Source organism: Danio aesculapii, chromosome 22 (genome assembly GCF_903798145.1).
Source record: "Danio aesculapii chromosome 22, fDanAes4.1, whole genome shotgun sequence".
NCBI lineage: Eukaryota > Metazoa > Chordata > Actinopteri > Cypriniformes > Danionidae > Danio > Danio aesculapii.
Window position 1 is genome coordinate 29,500,323 of NC_079456.1, and position 17,348 is coordinate 29,517,670.

Here is a 17,348-nt window from a genome sequence, read left to right on the forward strand (position 1 = left end):
TCGATGACCCCACAGCGATGCTGAGTTCTTCTTATTAAAGGTTTCTGCTTTAAGGATACCAGAAAGTTCTCCCTGGTTTTTTGGTTGTCTTAGAATTTCACAACAGTTTTGGTGCCGTAAGCCAGACTGAGAAATTCACAACACTCTGACTAAAGTTACTATTACATCTGTACATTTTAAATATCCTGACATTTAACAATTCTCAATGTCGATGCAGAATATGACAAAGTAAACAAAAAAGTCCTCAAAATTATGAAAGGATTTTTAAAGGGGTGTTCCAGAGTGTATTTATACACACACACACACACACACATATATATATATATATATATATATATATATATATATATATATATATATATATATATATATATATATATATATATATATATATATATATACTCCCCAAAATGCTGTTTGCACGATTTGATTAATATCATCGTATTAAAATACTTTATAAAAAATATTTCAAAACTCCTCCATTGTTAATTGGTTTTAAAAAATATCTAAAATCATTTTTTTCAGATCGGCCTTTGTAAAATGAAAGTTTAAAATGGCTTGAAACAGTTTAATTTATTTGTATTGTATATACCTAAATTGTTACCTTTTGTTTATTTTATATTGGTTTATTTATTTAATGTGATTTTTTTATATCCGATAAAACACACACACACACACACACACACACACACACACACACACACACACACACACACACACACACACGCACACACACACACACACACACGGACACACACACATGCATCTAACTGTGCATCTTTCATGCACACCTTTTAAACTTGACCTAAACTCTCGACAACTCAAAATTACTGGCTGCTGTGTCTTTAATATGGTGTAAAGATTATTATGCGTTATGGAAACATCAAGGAGGACGCAGCAAAGAAATATCACTTATAAATTAAATCTACAATATTATTTTATGCGACAGCCTTACATTTAAAAGAGAAACATAAGGGCAATCATAAGCAAAAAGACCCCTAGCCCATAAGGTGTTTTATGGAATAACTTCAACTGTATCTTAAACTGACCAGCTATATGTTTTTCTTTCCCTTATTTACTTTTTGGCGCATGCACTTGTGTCCGATCAGAAAACTAGTGCTTTCACTCTGCCCCTAAGCCCCAGCTGGCCCTCTTTGGCCAAAGGTATTCGGCGGGTCAAAAAAGGCCAGCTGCTGGCCCAGAGAAAGCCCCGCTTTGGCCAGATCAGGCCAGAAAGTGACAGTGGAAACACAACTGGCCCTGGCATGCTCGCTTTAGGCGCAATAGTGGAAACACAGCTACTGTGTAAATAGTCAGTCAGTGTAGACATGTCAGTGTGAGCCTGATTTTGACAAAAAATGAAGATGACAGCTGAACCTCATGCCAGCTCTCTAAAATAAAATCTGACAAGCTTTTTCATATATATTTGGGTTATAAGCATTTGTAAGTAATATGAAACATTCACATATATTTTGTAAATTCCTTATTTGAGAGAACACAGGGAAAGCGGCTGCATAGAGAGACACTACAGCACTGGTGAAAACTGTTTACAGGTGTTTGATAAATATGAATTTGTAGCTAAATTGTTAACAGTGCCAAACAGCATTTCCCATTGTTTACATCCTTGTTTTCCTCCTCATTACACCATACTGTTAAAGCTAGAAACTATGCATGTAATAGATCAATTTTAACAATTATAAATATTTACAGGTTGTGACACAGTCCACAGCTTTTTCTATAGTTGGAGCTGCTCCTTCTTTGAGGAGATTTTAGCCGAATCCAGCACTGAACTGGGAGAGATTCTGGAAGCTGTCTTTTGTCAATCACTGCGTTTTGACACATTCTTGCATGTGTTTGACCATTTAGACTCACCGCTTAACTTAAAAGATGGCTTTACTTGTATGTATTCAGTTCAGTAATCTTTGAGCCTGAGCGAATGCACAGAAAATCATACACACTCTTTCACGCTTTTAAAAACATGAATAAAAAAACAAGAATACACTAATAAATAAAGCACATGCCATGCTGTCATGTTACATAATTTACTGATTTGCACGTAAAATTGAGTTCTGCAGAGGAACTGATGCAGAATTAAAAGGGGAGGGATATGATGCAATAATGGTTTATGTCATTAATGTTTTTTTCAGAATTAGTTTTTTTCAGATTTCAATTATATGGCGCTTTTACGTATGGTTGAGATGGAACTCAAAACAACAAAATACATATTATCAACAATCTAGATAGATTTATTTTAGGTGGCATTCTAATTGTTTTGTGAGCTGTCATGGCAATTTAAAATTCTGCCACTAAATAAAAAAACAAACATGTCCAAATTTTATTTAGAGATGATTTAATTATCTGCAACATAAACACTACAGAGACACAGATTATTGGAGAGTGTGGAAGGGAAGGCTTTCTCTTGCTTATAATCTTCAAGGTTCCATAACAGAACGGCCATACTTTTCCACGCAAAAGAAGGAAATAAATATATAAATATATAACATATGGTTTCCGCGATATTCATTCGACCGTCGCGGGGTGCCACACCAAAATTCATCCCGCCATGGCTACATTGCAGCTTCTCATTCAAAACATTCGGTCGTCTTTTTAAATAGCGGGTCATAATCGCAGCAAAAACTTATTAAAAGGTAAGTGAATTATAACAGCGCAAACTTTTCTGTAATCGTAGAAGTGCTGTGCGTTCTTTGTTTAACCAAGGTGATGTGCTGACAGACTGACAGGTGCATGATGCGTGAGGCCAGCAAACACGGCATAGCTTCCAGTTATGATGAACACAGTTTCCATAATTATATTTTATTTATAGATAAAGGTCAGTGGTTCTGCATACAATGACTTTATCTTGCTGGAGTTTATAGCCTTTTTACTTCAGGACGCATTAATGCCGCTCTGTAGGTCTGTTGGAGACATTCATGAATATTCCTAGCAAATCTAATAAATGTTTGAGACACAGTATAATAAATAAAATAATCGTTCATTAATTGTAATCGAGTTAAAATGTTCAGTAAATCAAGATTTAGATTATAGGTCAAATCAAATGTTGGTAAGCTGCAGTCTTTACGTTTTGCCTCTTGCAGCCATCTCTGTTGGAAACCTGCAATTGCAGATATTTGCAGAATGATCTCTATTGAGTGTATTGTGTCTGACATTGCCAGTCTGAAACTTGCACAATTAAGGCTGCCTCCAGATACTATTGGGAGAGATCATCTTTATTTGATTTTACATCAGCTCATCACTTCATATTAATGTAATGTTTTGAGGAGCTTGTGTTTCTGTCAGTCAGTGCACCACTGTGGATAACGCACTTCATAATTATTGATTCTGCATATTGGAAGTTTTCATTAAAATATATAATTTTAACAAGTATATAACAGAACAAAAGACACTTTTATTAAATAAGAAAAATTTACACAATTATAGCCTACATTGCACTGTCAATGGTGATTAAATCTAACAACACCTTCCCAGCATGCATTTTCGCAGCAACAAAAATAGCTAGACAAGTCATCCACAAGAATGAGTGACTACACATTGGATGTCTTGTTTTGATGACTAGTCTTGTTTTGGCCTATTCAGAGACATCTTTTCACTGACAGGCCACATTTGGTCTGGCTCTATTAAACCAACCCAGTCTCACGGCAGTTCGTGAAATAGTCACGAAATTTAATCTATTGATTCGTGTTCATGGGCACGAATTTCCCTCTTTTTTCGTGTCACCTTGCACGAATTTCCATCCAATGTATTTCAATAGGAAATCATTTTCGTGTCTCTAGCACGACTTATTTTGCCATAGGGTACCTGATGCTGCGCTTTTTAAAAAATATTTTTATTAAATATTATTATAACCACAGGGTACCAGACGCAATATTACGATTATTATTACAGCCACAGGGTACCAGACGCAGTATTTTGATTATTATTACAGCCAGGGTACCAGACGCAGTATTTTAATTATTATTGTTGACACAGGGTACCAGACGCAGTATTTTAATTATTATTGTTGACACAGGGTACTAGACGCAGTTTTTTTATTATTATTATTGACATAGTGTACTAGTTTTTCTAAACCGACGCAGAAGGAATTCCATTGCTTTCAATGGGTTGCCTCAGGCGTCATACGGAGACGTTCAAAGCCATCAAAAGATGTCAACGCAATATTTTAAACCTGGTTAACGTCTATTATAACAGTTTTTTTAAAATATGTGATTTTTGTTTTGTTTATGAAATGCGTCTGTAAAGAGGGTCGAGACAACTGTAAATGAGAATATACATCGGTCAACGTGACTTCTATTCAACAGTGAGTTTAACATCGCTCAGCTATTGGTCAAAATGCATCACCGGTGAGTTCACCGATGAGTTAAACTGCAGCAATATGTGGTAGGTTAATGCTACATAATGTGTTTTTTAGTTTTTTATTGGAGATTAGTTGGTATTTATAAATATGTTATCATTTACTTTATATTTAATGAGTGAAATTATATTCAATTGCCCAGTTTAGGGTAATTATGCCTAATAAAACTGATTAATTAGTTTGTTTGTTTTTTTAACTTAAAAAATATTACATTTAAAGTACTAAGTTTTAAAAATATTTTTAGCTGATCTTTGTATTATTAAATTATTCATTGAAGTTGGGGTCATAGTACGTCGAGATCTATTTTTTTTTTACAGTCTATGGTCGCAATCCCAAGGTTCATTGCGATCCCAAGGTCCACTGCGGTTTTCCACGCGGTAAGTAAAAAGTAAACAAATAAAGACGATTTGTTGATTTAGATAAGGGGTTTGTTTAGAACTTTTATAAAAGCAGGGAAGTTATCTCCTGATGCATTAAATGACTGCAGACTTGATATAAATAAAGCATGTACTGCAAACTAGCGATGTTATCTAATTACATCTAAGTTCATTTATTAAAAAATATATTTTCCCCACATATAGTCGTGCATAGCTCAGAACAATATAGTTATACATTTGAAGATGAGGAGCAGTGTTACCAGATTGTTGTTTTCCACAATAGTAATCGTCCAAAATCTAAATAAATTATGCAATATGCAATAAATATTACCTCTAATAATACAATTGTATTCATAACTACATCAATATTAAAGCAAATCAAGTGTTTCTCTTAAGTTTAAAGGCTACATTGTAACTGCAATTATTTTTCATGCCTTAAAACAGACACACACACAAACACATTATATATAATGCCCCCCTTTGATTTTTTTTTTCTTTTATGAATATTTCCCAAATTATGTTTAACAGAGCAAGGAAATTTTCACAGTATGTCTGATAATATTTTTTCTTCTGGAGAAAGTCTTTTTTGTTTTATTTCGGCTAGAATAAAAGCAATTTTAATTTTTTTAAAAACCATTTTCACCTCTTAGGGCTTAGTGGCCACATACGTGGACAGCACATTTTAGCTGTTATGTCTTATGTTTTATATTTTGTTACAGACATACAGTGTCATACTGCAACTGTTTTGCAGCATATGAAATGTCCCAAACACTATTTTAACTGTCCAAAAAGGGCAAAAAAAATGTTTTTACTGATAGTCAAAGCATGTTCAAAAATATGTGTGTATGTGTTATTAATGCATTAAAAAGGCAAGAAAAAAACTGCTGTGTTCAAGGCAGAAATAAAGAGTTTTTCATTCTATTACACAAAGGTGACTTTATTGTGTTTTATATAAATTCGGACATATTCCAAATATATGGACATACTTTTCTCTAAAAGTACATCATTTCAAAAGTTGGTACTTAGGTTTTATTCTAATCAGGTTCCAATAAGCCAAAATAAAAAAAAATAAAATAAAGAGAAATAAAAAATGCGTGTAAAAAAAAACAGCTTGGGCCTTAAGAGGTTAAGGTCAAAATTTTTAGCCACTTTAAGCTATATTTTTTCGATAGACTACAGAACAAACCATCATTATACAAAAACTTGCCTAATTACCCTAACATGCCTAGTTAACCTAGTTAAGCCTTTAAATGTCACTTGCAGCTGTATAGAAGTGTCTTGAAGAATATCTAGTCTAATATTATTTACTGTCATCATGGCAAAGAGAAAATAAATCAGTTATTAGAGATGAGTTATTAAAACTATTATGATTAGAAATGTGTTGAGAAAATCTGCTCTCCATTAAACAGAAATTGGGGTAAAAATAATCAGGGGGGCTAATAATTCTGACTTCAACTGTATATATGTGTGTGTGTGTGTGTGAGAGAGTGTGAGTGAGTGAGTGTGTGAGTGAGTGACTGAGTGAGTGAGATAAGCCTGTTGAGAAAAGAAGGCTGGAAAATTGCAGGGCATGTAATTGATTATGCCCTTATTCCAGTAGGTAAAAATGCAACTTTTCATTATTCAAAGCATAACATAAGCTCAAGTTTAACATAAACTGATGTATTTCACATAATATCATACACTATTACCAGTATAATTTGGCCTTTAACAATTTATTTAATAAAAGAAAGAATCTATCATCTCTAAATTGTGGTAAAGAGACGCAACAAGCTGTCAAATACTTCTCAAATATTATGTTGGTCATGATGTTAATGGTAAAACTCAAGGATTACCTTGCACCTTCTCAGAAATTTACCACTGATCATATGTATTACAAGAGGCAGGATTTTTTTAATGCAAGAAATGCTTTTTAAATCATAATCTTAAACAGATTAAGGCTAATTTTGGACTACACTTAAATTACATTACAATTGCTTAAAGCAGTACTGATGTATCTAGTAGTTTAGTGGGTTTAACTAATGTCACATCTGTTTTTATTCATTTCAGATGCAGAACCTTTAGACACTGGATTAATGTTCTGGATTAAGTCCAATGTATTTATTGGAAAACAGTAGAGAAATCTGCAAATAAGTGGGTTGCAGACATAATTATTTATCTGTCTTCCATACATGTAGCAAAAGAATGCAGAGGCCATATGAATTCATCTTGACTAAGGGTAAGGTTTTTCAGAATTAATCATTATTTAAAATTGTTGTATTTTCTTTGTTAATATGTGCAGATTTGAAAAGAATGTACTTTCTTTTAATAAAGAACTCTTCACAGCACTGCATCTGAACAGTCACAACCTCACAGAGCAGCACAACCACCCCACTCAGGATCAGTGTTATGGTGCCATTTTGAAGCTGGAACCTCATCTTGTGTACTGAAAAAGTAGAGTTGAAAATTCACTGGTTGTCTTGTATTGTGTGGTAAGTCATAGTTTTATTATTTGTTTAATTTCATTGCAACACTAAGTAGTCCATTCTGTGGCCAATATGATATATAGGGCATAAAATAGGACTGATCTGATCATTGTTTTGATTTCTAATTAAGTACTCAAGGGGCTACACATGTAGCTGAAGTTAGCATCATTGAGTAGGACATTTCTTTCAGTATACTCTTAAAGAGATAGTTCACCCAAAAATGAAATGAAAACTCTGTCATTAATGACTCATCCTTCACTTGTTCCAAATGTGTCTGAGTTGCTTTCTTCAGTTAAACACAAAAAATATAGATTTTAAAGAAAGATGAAAATCTGTAAACATTGACTTCCATAGTATATTTTTTACTCCTATGTATGTCAATGGTTTCAGCTTTTCAGCTTTCTTCAAAAAACTTCCTTCATGTTCCACACAAAGAAACTTTTATAAATTTTATAATAAAGGTTTACAACCACTTGAGGGAGAGTAAGTAGTGAACTATTCCTTTAACCAAATCTAGTTGACTTTACTAGAAAATTGTATAGAAACTCATTGCCTTAAACCCTTTACATTATATGCAAGATAAAACTTAACAGCCCTACTTAAATTAAAATGTTACTGTAAGTCCGATAAGATTGTAAATGTTGTAAGTTAATTCAAGTATGGCTGTTTAGTTTCCCCTTGTATAAAAACACAAGTGGTTTAAGGCAACAGGTTTCTATGCAGTTTTCTAATAAAGTCAATTAGTTTGGGCTAAGACTGTAATGGGTTACAGTAATAGCAGTGACTCATGCAGCTATAACATAAATGTTTAGCCATGTAAAGTAATAAACTTGTCATAATTTAGCAATATTATTAGGGTGGAGCACTGTATGCTGTTGTAGTTTTCATATAATTGATGAGTCAAAGAGTGTGTTTTAAATAGCAAGAAGTGATCAGTGCAGTCACTATCTTCATCTCTGAGTCTGTAGGACTGTCAGATCTGCTTGGGATACATGAAAACATACTGAAAATGTTAAACTTATTCAAGCAGTTAATTCAAGAGTGCCAGATTTAATGACACTTTACAGATATAAATAAATATCACTGAACTTTCTAAATGAAACCTAACAATCATCTTGATTCTTTGTTCTTTAATGATATTGTGCACTTCTGATACTTTACAGTGGCAAAACCTGGGATAACACATGGGAGCCTTCCAGGAATTTCCGACACTTTACACCCAAGTCTCCTCATGCCAACCGGTTTGCAATATGACAGTCTAGTCACCATAAACACCTGGACTCGCCAAGCACACATTGGTTCTCAGTGTTTTGTAAAAATGTTGCTGTTCTTTAGTAAGTACTTGAATATGTTTTTGAAAAGTGTTATAGCTTTTAGGTACTTTTGCTGTTAAGTTCAGCAAACTTAAAAGTTTTGCTGTTAAGTTGTCATTATAAACATTTTTGTATTTGTCATGAACTTGACTTGCTGTTGTGAAAGTTTGTTATAATGGCATTTCCAAAGGCATCATTTGAAAAGATTTTTTGCAGTGCAGTTTTACTTGAGCTTCACATACCAGATGTATGACATGAATAAATATCACAAAATAAATAAATATAATAATAATAATACAAAATATAAATTTCCTTCAATTATAATTGTTTTTAACCATTTGCATATATATGTATGTAATAAAATATTGCAATAAAACTGTTATAAAATATATATTTTTGGTGTTTGCATGTTTGTGTGATTTATTTATTTATTTTTTGTGGTATTATAAATAAATTATAAATGTTTCATTAAAAATGTATTGTCTTTATTTGCATACTCATTTACAACACTATTTTTACTATTTAATGGGCGCAATATTTGTCCTTGAAGTTTGACATATATTTATATTTGGATACCTACAGGATGCAGGGTCAATTTACAGGAAATGCTGAACTATATTTGTTTTCAAACATGACATTTATTATTTTATTATTCATTTCAAATGTATGCCTATGATCTGGTTTCACTGTGATCATTTTGCACATCAGGTTACACCCACAAAGGAATCTCGCTGTAAATATACATTTGTATTTTAATAAGACATAATATTTAATATGTAATATTAATATGAATTTTAATATTTAAATCCTTAATTTATAATCTACCTTCAGCCGGATTACCAAATAGAGACAACAAGTGTGACGTAGATTGCGACGTTGTGATTGGACTAACTTTAAAGCCAAATTAAAGGATGCTTCGTGTTGCTAACTATGTTTTGCTAACTTTGCCACTTTACTAACCTTTATTATTTACCTTTATTATACCTTTATCAATGAGGTATCGCCATGTTTCAAATAGTTACCGATTAACCAAGATCGTAACCCTAAACCTAACCCTAATTACACATTTCAATGAACTACAATTTGCAGCGCCATGTTGTTCCCGCCCCATCTATAGAGTGACAAAGACTTGTGGGTAATGTAGTTTAAAATATTTTTGTAATAAAATGGAATAAATACGATCTTTAATGAACATAGGACTATCTATATAAGGTCATTGTCCATATATTTATGACATATGTGAAAGCCAGACATAAATTTGTTGTTTTACAATGAGTGTTTTTTTAAACAGCTTTTATTGACTTTCAGTATATATCTGAAAACTATGTCCAATATTATTTATTGAATATAGCATAAGTAATAGTGTTGTGGTTTTTCCCTTATATATTCTAATTTGACTTCGAGTTAGAGATGTTTGAAATGTGAATAATTTTTTCTTTTTCCATGGGGCTCTACACATCCCCTGGGAGTAGAAAGGCAGTAAAACCTATGTAGATGTATCATCTTCAACATGAACTAGATATTAAAGTTTGAGGACAAACTTTATGGTGGCTTGAAAAGCCGAGTCTGAATTAGCATGTTACTAGCATGAATTAGCAAGTAACTAGCATGATTCTAACATAAATTAGCATGATTCTAGCATGAATTAGCATGTTACTAGCATGTTTCTAGCATGAATTAGCATGATTCTAGCATGAATTTGCATGTTACTAGCATGTTACTAGCATGTTTCTAGCATGTTACTAGCATGTTTCTAGCATGAATTAGCATGTTACTAGCATGATTCTAGCATGAATTAGCATGTTACTAGCATGTTTCTAGCATGAATTAGCATGTTACTAGTATGTTTCTAGCATGATTTAGCATGTTATTAGCATGATTGTAGCATGAATTAGCATGTTTCTAGCATGAATTAGCATGTTATTAGCATGATTCTAGCATGAATTAGCATGTTACTAGCATGATTCTAGCATGAATTAGCATGTTACTAGCATGTTTCTAGCATGAATTAGCATGTTACTAGCATGATTCTAGCATGAATTAGCATGTTACTAGCATGAATTAGCATGTTATTAGCATGATTCTAGCATGAATTAGCATGATTCTAGCATGAATTTGCATGTTACTAGCATGTTACTAGCATGTTTCTAGCATGTTACTAGCATGTTTCTAGCATGAATTAGCATGTTACTAGCATGATTCTAGCATGAATTAGCATGTTATTAGCATGATTGTAGCATGAATTAGCATGTTTCTAGCATGAATTAGCATGTTATTAGCATGATTCTAGCATGAATTAGCATGTTACTAGCATGATTCTAGCATGAATTAGCATGTTACTAGCATGTTTCTAGCATGAATTAGCATGTTACTAGCATGATTCTAGCATGAATTAGCATGTTACTAGCATGAATTAGCATGCTATTAGCATGATTTTAGCATGTTTCTAGCATGATTCTAGCATGAATTAGCATGTTACTAGCATGATTCTAGCATGAATTAGCATGTTACTAGCATGATTCTAGCATGGATTAGCATGTAACTAGCATGATTCTAGCATGAATTAGCATGTTACTAGCATGTTTCTAGCATGTTATTAGCATGATTCTAGCATGAATTAGCATGTTACTAGCATGATTCTAGCATGATTTAGCATGTTACTAGCATGTTTTTAGCATGTTACTAGCATGTTTCTAGCATTAATTAGCATGTTACTAGCTTGTTTCTAGCATGAATTAGCATGTTATTAGCATGATTCTAGCATGAATTAGCATGTTTCTAGCATGAATTAGCATGTTATTAGCATGATTCTAGCATGAATTAGCATGTTACTAGCATGTTTCTAGCATGAATTAGCATGTTATCAGCATGATTCTAGCATGAATTAGCATGTTACTAGCATGATTCTAGCATGAATTAGCATTTTACTAGCATGATTCTAGCATGAATTAGCATGTTACTAGCATGATTCTAGCATGGATTAGCATGTTACTAGCATGTTTCTAGCATGAATTAGCATGTTACTAGCATGTTTCTAGCATGAATTAGCATGTTACTAGCATGATTCTAGCATGAATTAGCATGTTACTAGCATGTTTCTAGCATGAATTAGCATGTTACTAGCATGATTCTAGCATGAATTAGCATGTTACTAGCATGATTCTAGCATGAATTAGCATGTTTCTAGCATGATTCTAGCATGAATTAGCATGTTATTAGCATGATTCTAGCATGAATTAGCATGTTACTAGCATGATTCTAGCATGTTTCTAGCATGAATTAGCATGTTGTTAGCATGATTCTAGCATGAATTAGCATGTTTCTAGCATGAATTAGCATGTAACTAGCATGATTCTAGCATTAATTAGCATGTAACTAGCATGTTACTAGCATGATTCTAGCATGAGTCAGCTTGTTTCTAGCATGAATTAGCACGTTGTTAGCATGATTCTAGCATGAATTAGCATGTTACTAGCATGATTCTATTATGGATTAGCATGTTACTAGCATGATTCTAGCATGAATTAGCATGTTACTAACATGAATTAGCATGTTACTAGCATGTTTCTAGCATGAATTAGCATGTTACTAGCATGTTTCTAGCATGAATTAGCATGTTGTTAGCATGATTCTAGCATGAATTTGCATGTTTCTAGCATGAATTAGCATGTAACTAGCATGATTCTAGCATTAATTTGCATGTAACTAGCATGATTCTAGCATGAATCAGTTTGTTTCTAGCATGAATTAGCATGTTGTTATCATGATTCTAGCATGAATTAGCATGTTACTAGCATGACTAGCATGTCACTATCGTGTTGCTAGCACCTTTCTAGCAAGATTAGCATGTCAGTAGGATGTTAAAACTGTTAGCGTGTGTTAGAATAGCTAGTCACAGTCTATGGGACAGTTGCTAGGGTGCTGAAATTGGTTGCTAGGGAGTGGCTAGTAAGTTTAAAGGTAATCAGTGATTGGCTGCTGGCTAGACTGAGTTGAATGAGGCCAGACTCTAGTCTGTAGGACAGTCTGATGCAGAGTTATGAGCTCACAAAGGTTGATCCAATGTTAAGTAAATGGGAGTCTTTTACAATGGAAGTCTATGGGACAGTTGCTAGGGTGCTGTAAGTGGTTGCTAGGGAGTGGCTAGTAAGTTAAAAAGTCATCAGTTATTGGCTGCTGGCTAGACTGAGTTAAATGAGTCCAGTTAGAAGTCTGTTGAACAGTCTGATGCAGAGTTATGAGCTCACAAAGTTTGACCCAATGTTAAGTCAATGGGACTTTTGGGATTTTTCTGGGTCGTTTTTCGGAAAACCCAAGGTCGGATCAGTTAGAAAAGATATAGCAACCCGAGTCAGACCAGTTTGAAGGTTTGACGAAAGTTTGAAGTATGTAGCTTGAAAGGCCTAGGAGGAGATACACTTAGAAATTAGTCTCAGAAGAATAAGAAGAAGAAGAAGAAGAAGAAGAAGAAGAAGAAGAATAATAAGTTTAAGATAGATAACAGTATGCTGGCTTTTCAAGCCACCATAATAAGACATTGTTATTGTCACATGTACAGTTGTGTTAAAAAATAAGCTGTACAACATCAGTATACTCTTAAATCACTAGTTATTAGCAATAGTGATCAATATTCATCACAAATTATATGAGTAATTGGTTAATTCACTGGTGTTCTGAATAATATGTGTGGATTTTATGACACTGGATTAATCATGGAAAAGAAGTTTCATTAATGGTCATCATGTGATGTTTAATTGTTTCTACTTTATTTGAAATATGGATAAGTTATATTAAAATATGTAAATGTTTATAAATGTAACCTTTTAAAGACTTTTTGTATTTGTTTTGAAAAAAACTCTTCATCTGAATATTTTTACTTTCTAAATCTTCAACTTGTTTGTGTAACAATATGTTTTGATGACAATGTATGAACTTATGTATTTAATCCAGGAAATAATGATTCCACATAATGTCTTTGTCCTGCATGTGTCCCTATAATAATAATCTTTAAACAGTTTTCAGTTATTACAGCATACTATACACTAAGATACTGACAACCGTGGCCTTTGTTATCTTTCTTCAGCCAAGGACTGAAGTCTAAAATAAAAATTTCCCCTTTACCATACCATATTTATTCAAATTAGTATTACACCATGCAACTTACTGTGTCTTGTGGTGAAACTCAATCTGGATAATTTTGTAGACACTGCATTTAATTATTATTTTCATCACGGGTTAATTTGCTAATTATTTTCTTTATTAATCAAATGATTTGTAAGAATTTCTGCATTGTAAAAATCATGAAAATAGTAAGAAATGAGGTTACAATGACGAAAAGAAATCTTTACAAATGCTGTGAATAGTTCAAACCTCCAAATGATTATAACACATAGCCATTAACCAACAAAATAAAAATGCAAACCTTCAGATGATCTAAACTTAAAGTAAAATAATTTTGTGCTGTACTTATATGTGAGTATAAGCTATTGAGATGGATTATGTCTACCAAAAATCATATTTTATAGATTTTCTGTTAGTTTTGAAAATGTTTTAATTGGCATCATTTGATTTTTTTTTTTGCATTCAATAGAACATTGTACAAATAGTTTTTTTATTTTATTATTATTATTTTAATTTTCAACAGAACAACAGTGGTACTGGTATCTTGTAACAATATGTACAGCAGTTTTTGTTGGACATTCTAACAAATGCATGCAAATGCAACAAAGCAAAGACAAAAATAAAGGGAGATAAAACAAATTTAGAAAGACATATTGTCACCTTAGAGTTATAAGGTTCTATCTGACATGTTTGTCAAAATTGGGTTATTGACATATTCTTATTAAATGACAACTTATTAACTTTATGGGATGTTTTTTGTATGTTGTAAGTTGTTTAAATTTTAAGACTTTTTATTTAAACAAATGTTACACACATACTGTTTGCTATGAAATGCAAAAACTTTGAAGCTCAATATCTCAAAATCATTCAGAACGCAGATAGAACCTTATAATTCCAAGGTGAAGAAATAGTCATGGAGTACCCTCAAGAAAAATCCAGAAGGAGGACCAAATGCGCCAGAACACATCAGATCTTTGATGTAAATCATAGGTAAATTTTTCAAGTGGTAGAAGTCTGGTTGCCTGACTCAGCCACATATTGACTGGAGGTATCTGGGCAGTTGACCATAATAATAATAATAATAATAATAATAATAATAATAATAATAATAATAATAATAATAATAATAAACATTTTTTGGCCAAGTATATGCAAAAATTCAATACACATTCTTCATCATAGAATTCATATTTTAAAAGCTCTCAATGTCAGTTAATGTATTTATTTTATTTTCATATAGAGTACCTCAAATCTATACATGTTGTAAGCAGTTAGGCGTTCAATAATGCTCCAAATTAACACCACTGATTGATTTAAGAGGCATGCATACATACTGTACATGTATATGTATTTGAAAAAAAAGAGACAACAATTTGGTTATAGATTATGAAATTCAGATTTTATTACATGCTTTAGATTCAGTGTTAAGGTCATCGTCTTCTTTCTTTACAGTAAAAGAAAATCTGTAGTCAATGTCATACTCATCAGTTGGAGCTTTATTTAAAAAATGTATGTTCTCTGCTCCGGCCAAAACATGCAGGTACCTTGCAGGTTTCTAGCTTGCACCCTCCTGTCGTAGTTTTTTTTTTCTCAGTTATTTTGTTGCTTTCTGAGAATGATGATCCACAGACCTTTTAACCCCTCTTCGTTTAGGCCACATGTCGTATCTTAAAAGAAGAACACAACCACATTAAAATGTATTAACATCCTTTGGACTGGGTAGCCTTATGCTTATGTTTGTGCTAAATAATACAAATACATACTTTTCAGTAGCACACAAGCAGGACAGTTCTCTGAAGGAACCAGGATGAGTTGAAAGGTATTTGGTATTTATAATGGTTGGCCATCTCTGCCACAAGAATCCTCTGTTCTCTTCAAGAGTCCTTACTAGCAGGATAATGTTGAACGCCCTTCTCGTTGTCGTTAGATCGACAGTGTCTGAAATGTATTCATAAGAAGAAAGTTGTATCACATGGATTATACATCAACTGTTAAAGAATCAAAACTGACAGAAGTCTAGTGTACATACCATGCTATAAGGCGAAGACATCCACATCACTTCTGTTTTTTGTTGTCTTTGCTTCTGCTAGTGAAAATACAAAACAATAATAGTAACACTTACAATTATTCGTGACTATATGTAATATTAATAATAATTTCCTCACCGTCTGCCCACTTCTTTACATCATAGACCAAAGTCTTCCAATTGGTTTCCGGTCACTGCCAGTTTCATGGATTCTGTTTTGCAACTTGCATTGCAGAGCTGTTGTGGTCTAGTGATAGAAATCAAAAATCATAATACTATTCAAATAGGTTACTGAACATCTAAAACAAACTCTACTGGATGTCTTTACCTTCTGATATCAACAGGTCAGTGAGATGGCCAAATAGTTGAACATCTGCTAATTCCAGCACATGACCATGAGAGTTACAGTAGCATGTCTGGTCACTGCAATCCAAGAGAGGAAACATTGCACTGTTCCAACCTCCTTCCCAACAGTTAAACCACACCTATCCTGGTATGCCAATATCCTGGAAAGCAATAACAAAATTTTGGCAACAGTTTAAGATGCTCATATAGTTCACCAATCTCACATTAAAACTCATGTGCTTTGGCATGGAACACCAAAATGAAGGACTTAAAGAGGGTGCTGGAACTTTGGACAGCTTTTTGCAACTCTTTGGAGGTAGTGTCATTAGTTAATGTAGTCCACAAATCTTCCTGTCAAGAACAAGTACATGACAGTTTATATCTTCTAATCTAATTTTACTAGGTGAACGTCAAAGAGCTGTTTTCTTGTTAATTTAGTTTCAACAAATACAGTTTAAAGTACCTAGTACATCCTTCTTGCAAATACTATCCACCTTGTATTGCACAGACTCCCACTCAAGAATATCTAAGAAAAATGTCTGCTGAGATCTTGGCAGTCTATTAAAAATAATTATACCAACATCTTTTCCACCTACAATGGAAAGAATATAAAAATATTTTATGATATCAATTAATTACTTGCATGACCAAATCTGAGATAAAAAGGCCATCATTATGCCTTAGTTTAAATAAAACCAAAATTTCACTCTAGCCCACTGTCACCTAGGTCTACAGATACAGGGACTAATGGAAACAATGAAGTACACACCAACAGTCACTGGAGCAAGGCCCTCTCACAGTTGGGACGATTGGAGTTCCTATGAGCTGTACAAGATTAAAACAACAGAAAATTAACATTAATAACATTTCAACTTATCCCAAGACTAGTAGACAAGCAGCATAAGCAGACTTCTAATTTCCTGGACTCCAATGTGGACAGCCGAATCAGTTTATGGTCTATAAGGTGTCATACAAATCAGACAAAACACTTTCTGTAAAATAAAAAAAAAGGTTGGCCACTAATCAACACATAGAACAAATTGTTTTAAACAGTTAAGCCACTATATTTTGTGAGCTTATACTGTAGTTTAATGTTTTTCATAAACAATAGTAAGAATAAAACTTATGCGTCTCTTTCCGTTAATACAATAGTAGTGGAAGAATAAATGCATGTAAATTTTATCTCATACAATCATATATGCCTAAACATTGCAGATATTTAATATACATGGAATGAAAAACTAACCCTTTATTGATTCCAGATTGGTCTTGGCCTTCCTTACACAATGTGTCTCTTTCTCCACCATACCCTTGGTTCAGTTGTCTTTACTG

At 33.1% G+C, this 17,348-nt stretch overlaps 2 long non-coding RNA genes across 4 annotated transcripts; one reads left to right on the forward strand and one right to left on the reverse strand.

Moving 5' to 3' along the window:
- Positions 1–4,257: 4,257 nt before the first annotated feature.
- On the forward strand, positions 4,258–8,624 carry LOC130216713 (uncharacterized). 2 transcript variants are annotated; one of them, XR_008835820.1, is made up of 5 exons: positions 4,258–4,395; positions 4,687–4,746; positions 6,796–6,964; positions 7,060–7,217; positions 8,375–8,624. It is a non-coding gene; the product is annotated as an uncharacterized LOC130216713 (long non-coding RNA). The 2 variants fall into 2 exon arrangements; XR_008835821.1 differs by having other exon boundaries at positions 4,271–4,315.
- A 6,425-nt stretch (positions 8,625–15,049) lies between these two features.
- On the reverse strand, positions 15,050–17,348 carry LOC130216346 (uncharacterized). Of its 2 annotated transcripts, none has more exons than XR_008835792.1 (7): positions 17,263–17,348; positions 16,786–16,841; positions 16,000–16,177; positions 15,811–15,918; positions 15,675–15,728; positions 15,409–15,583; positions 15,050–15,312 (listed from the first exon to the last, which is right to left on the reverse strand). It is a non-coding gene; the product is annotated as an uncharacterized LOC130216346 (long non-coding RNA). The 2 variants fall into 2 exon arrangements; XR_008835793.1 differs by having other exon boundaries at positions 15,675–15,731.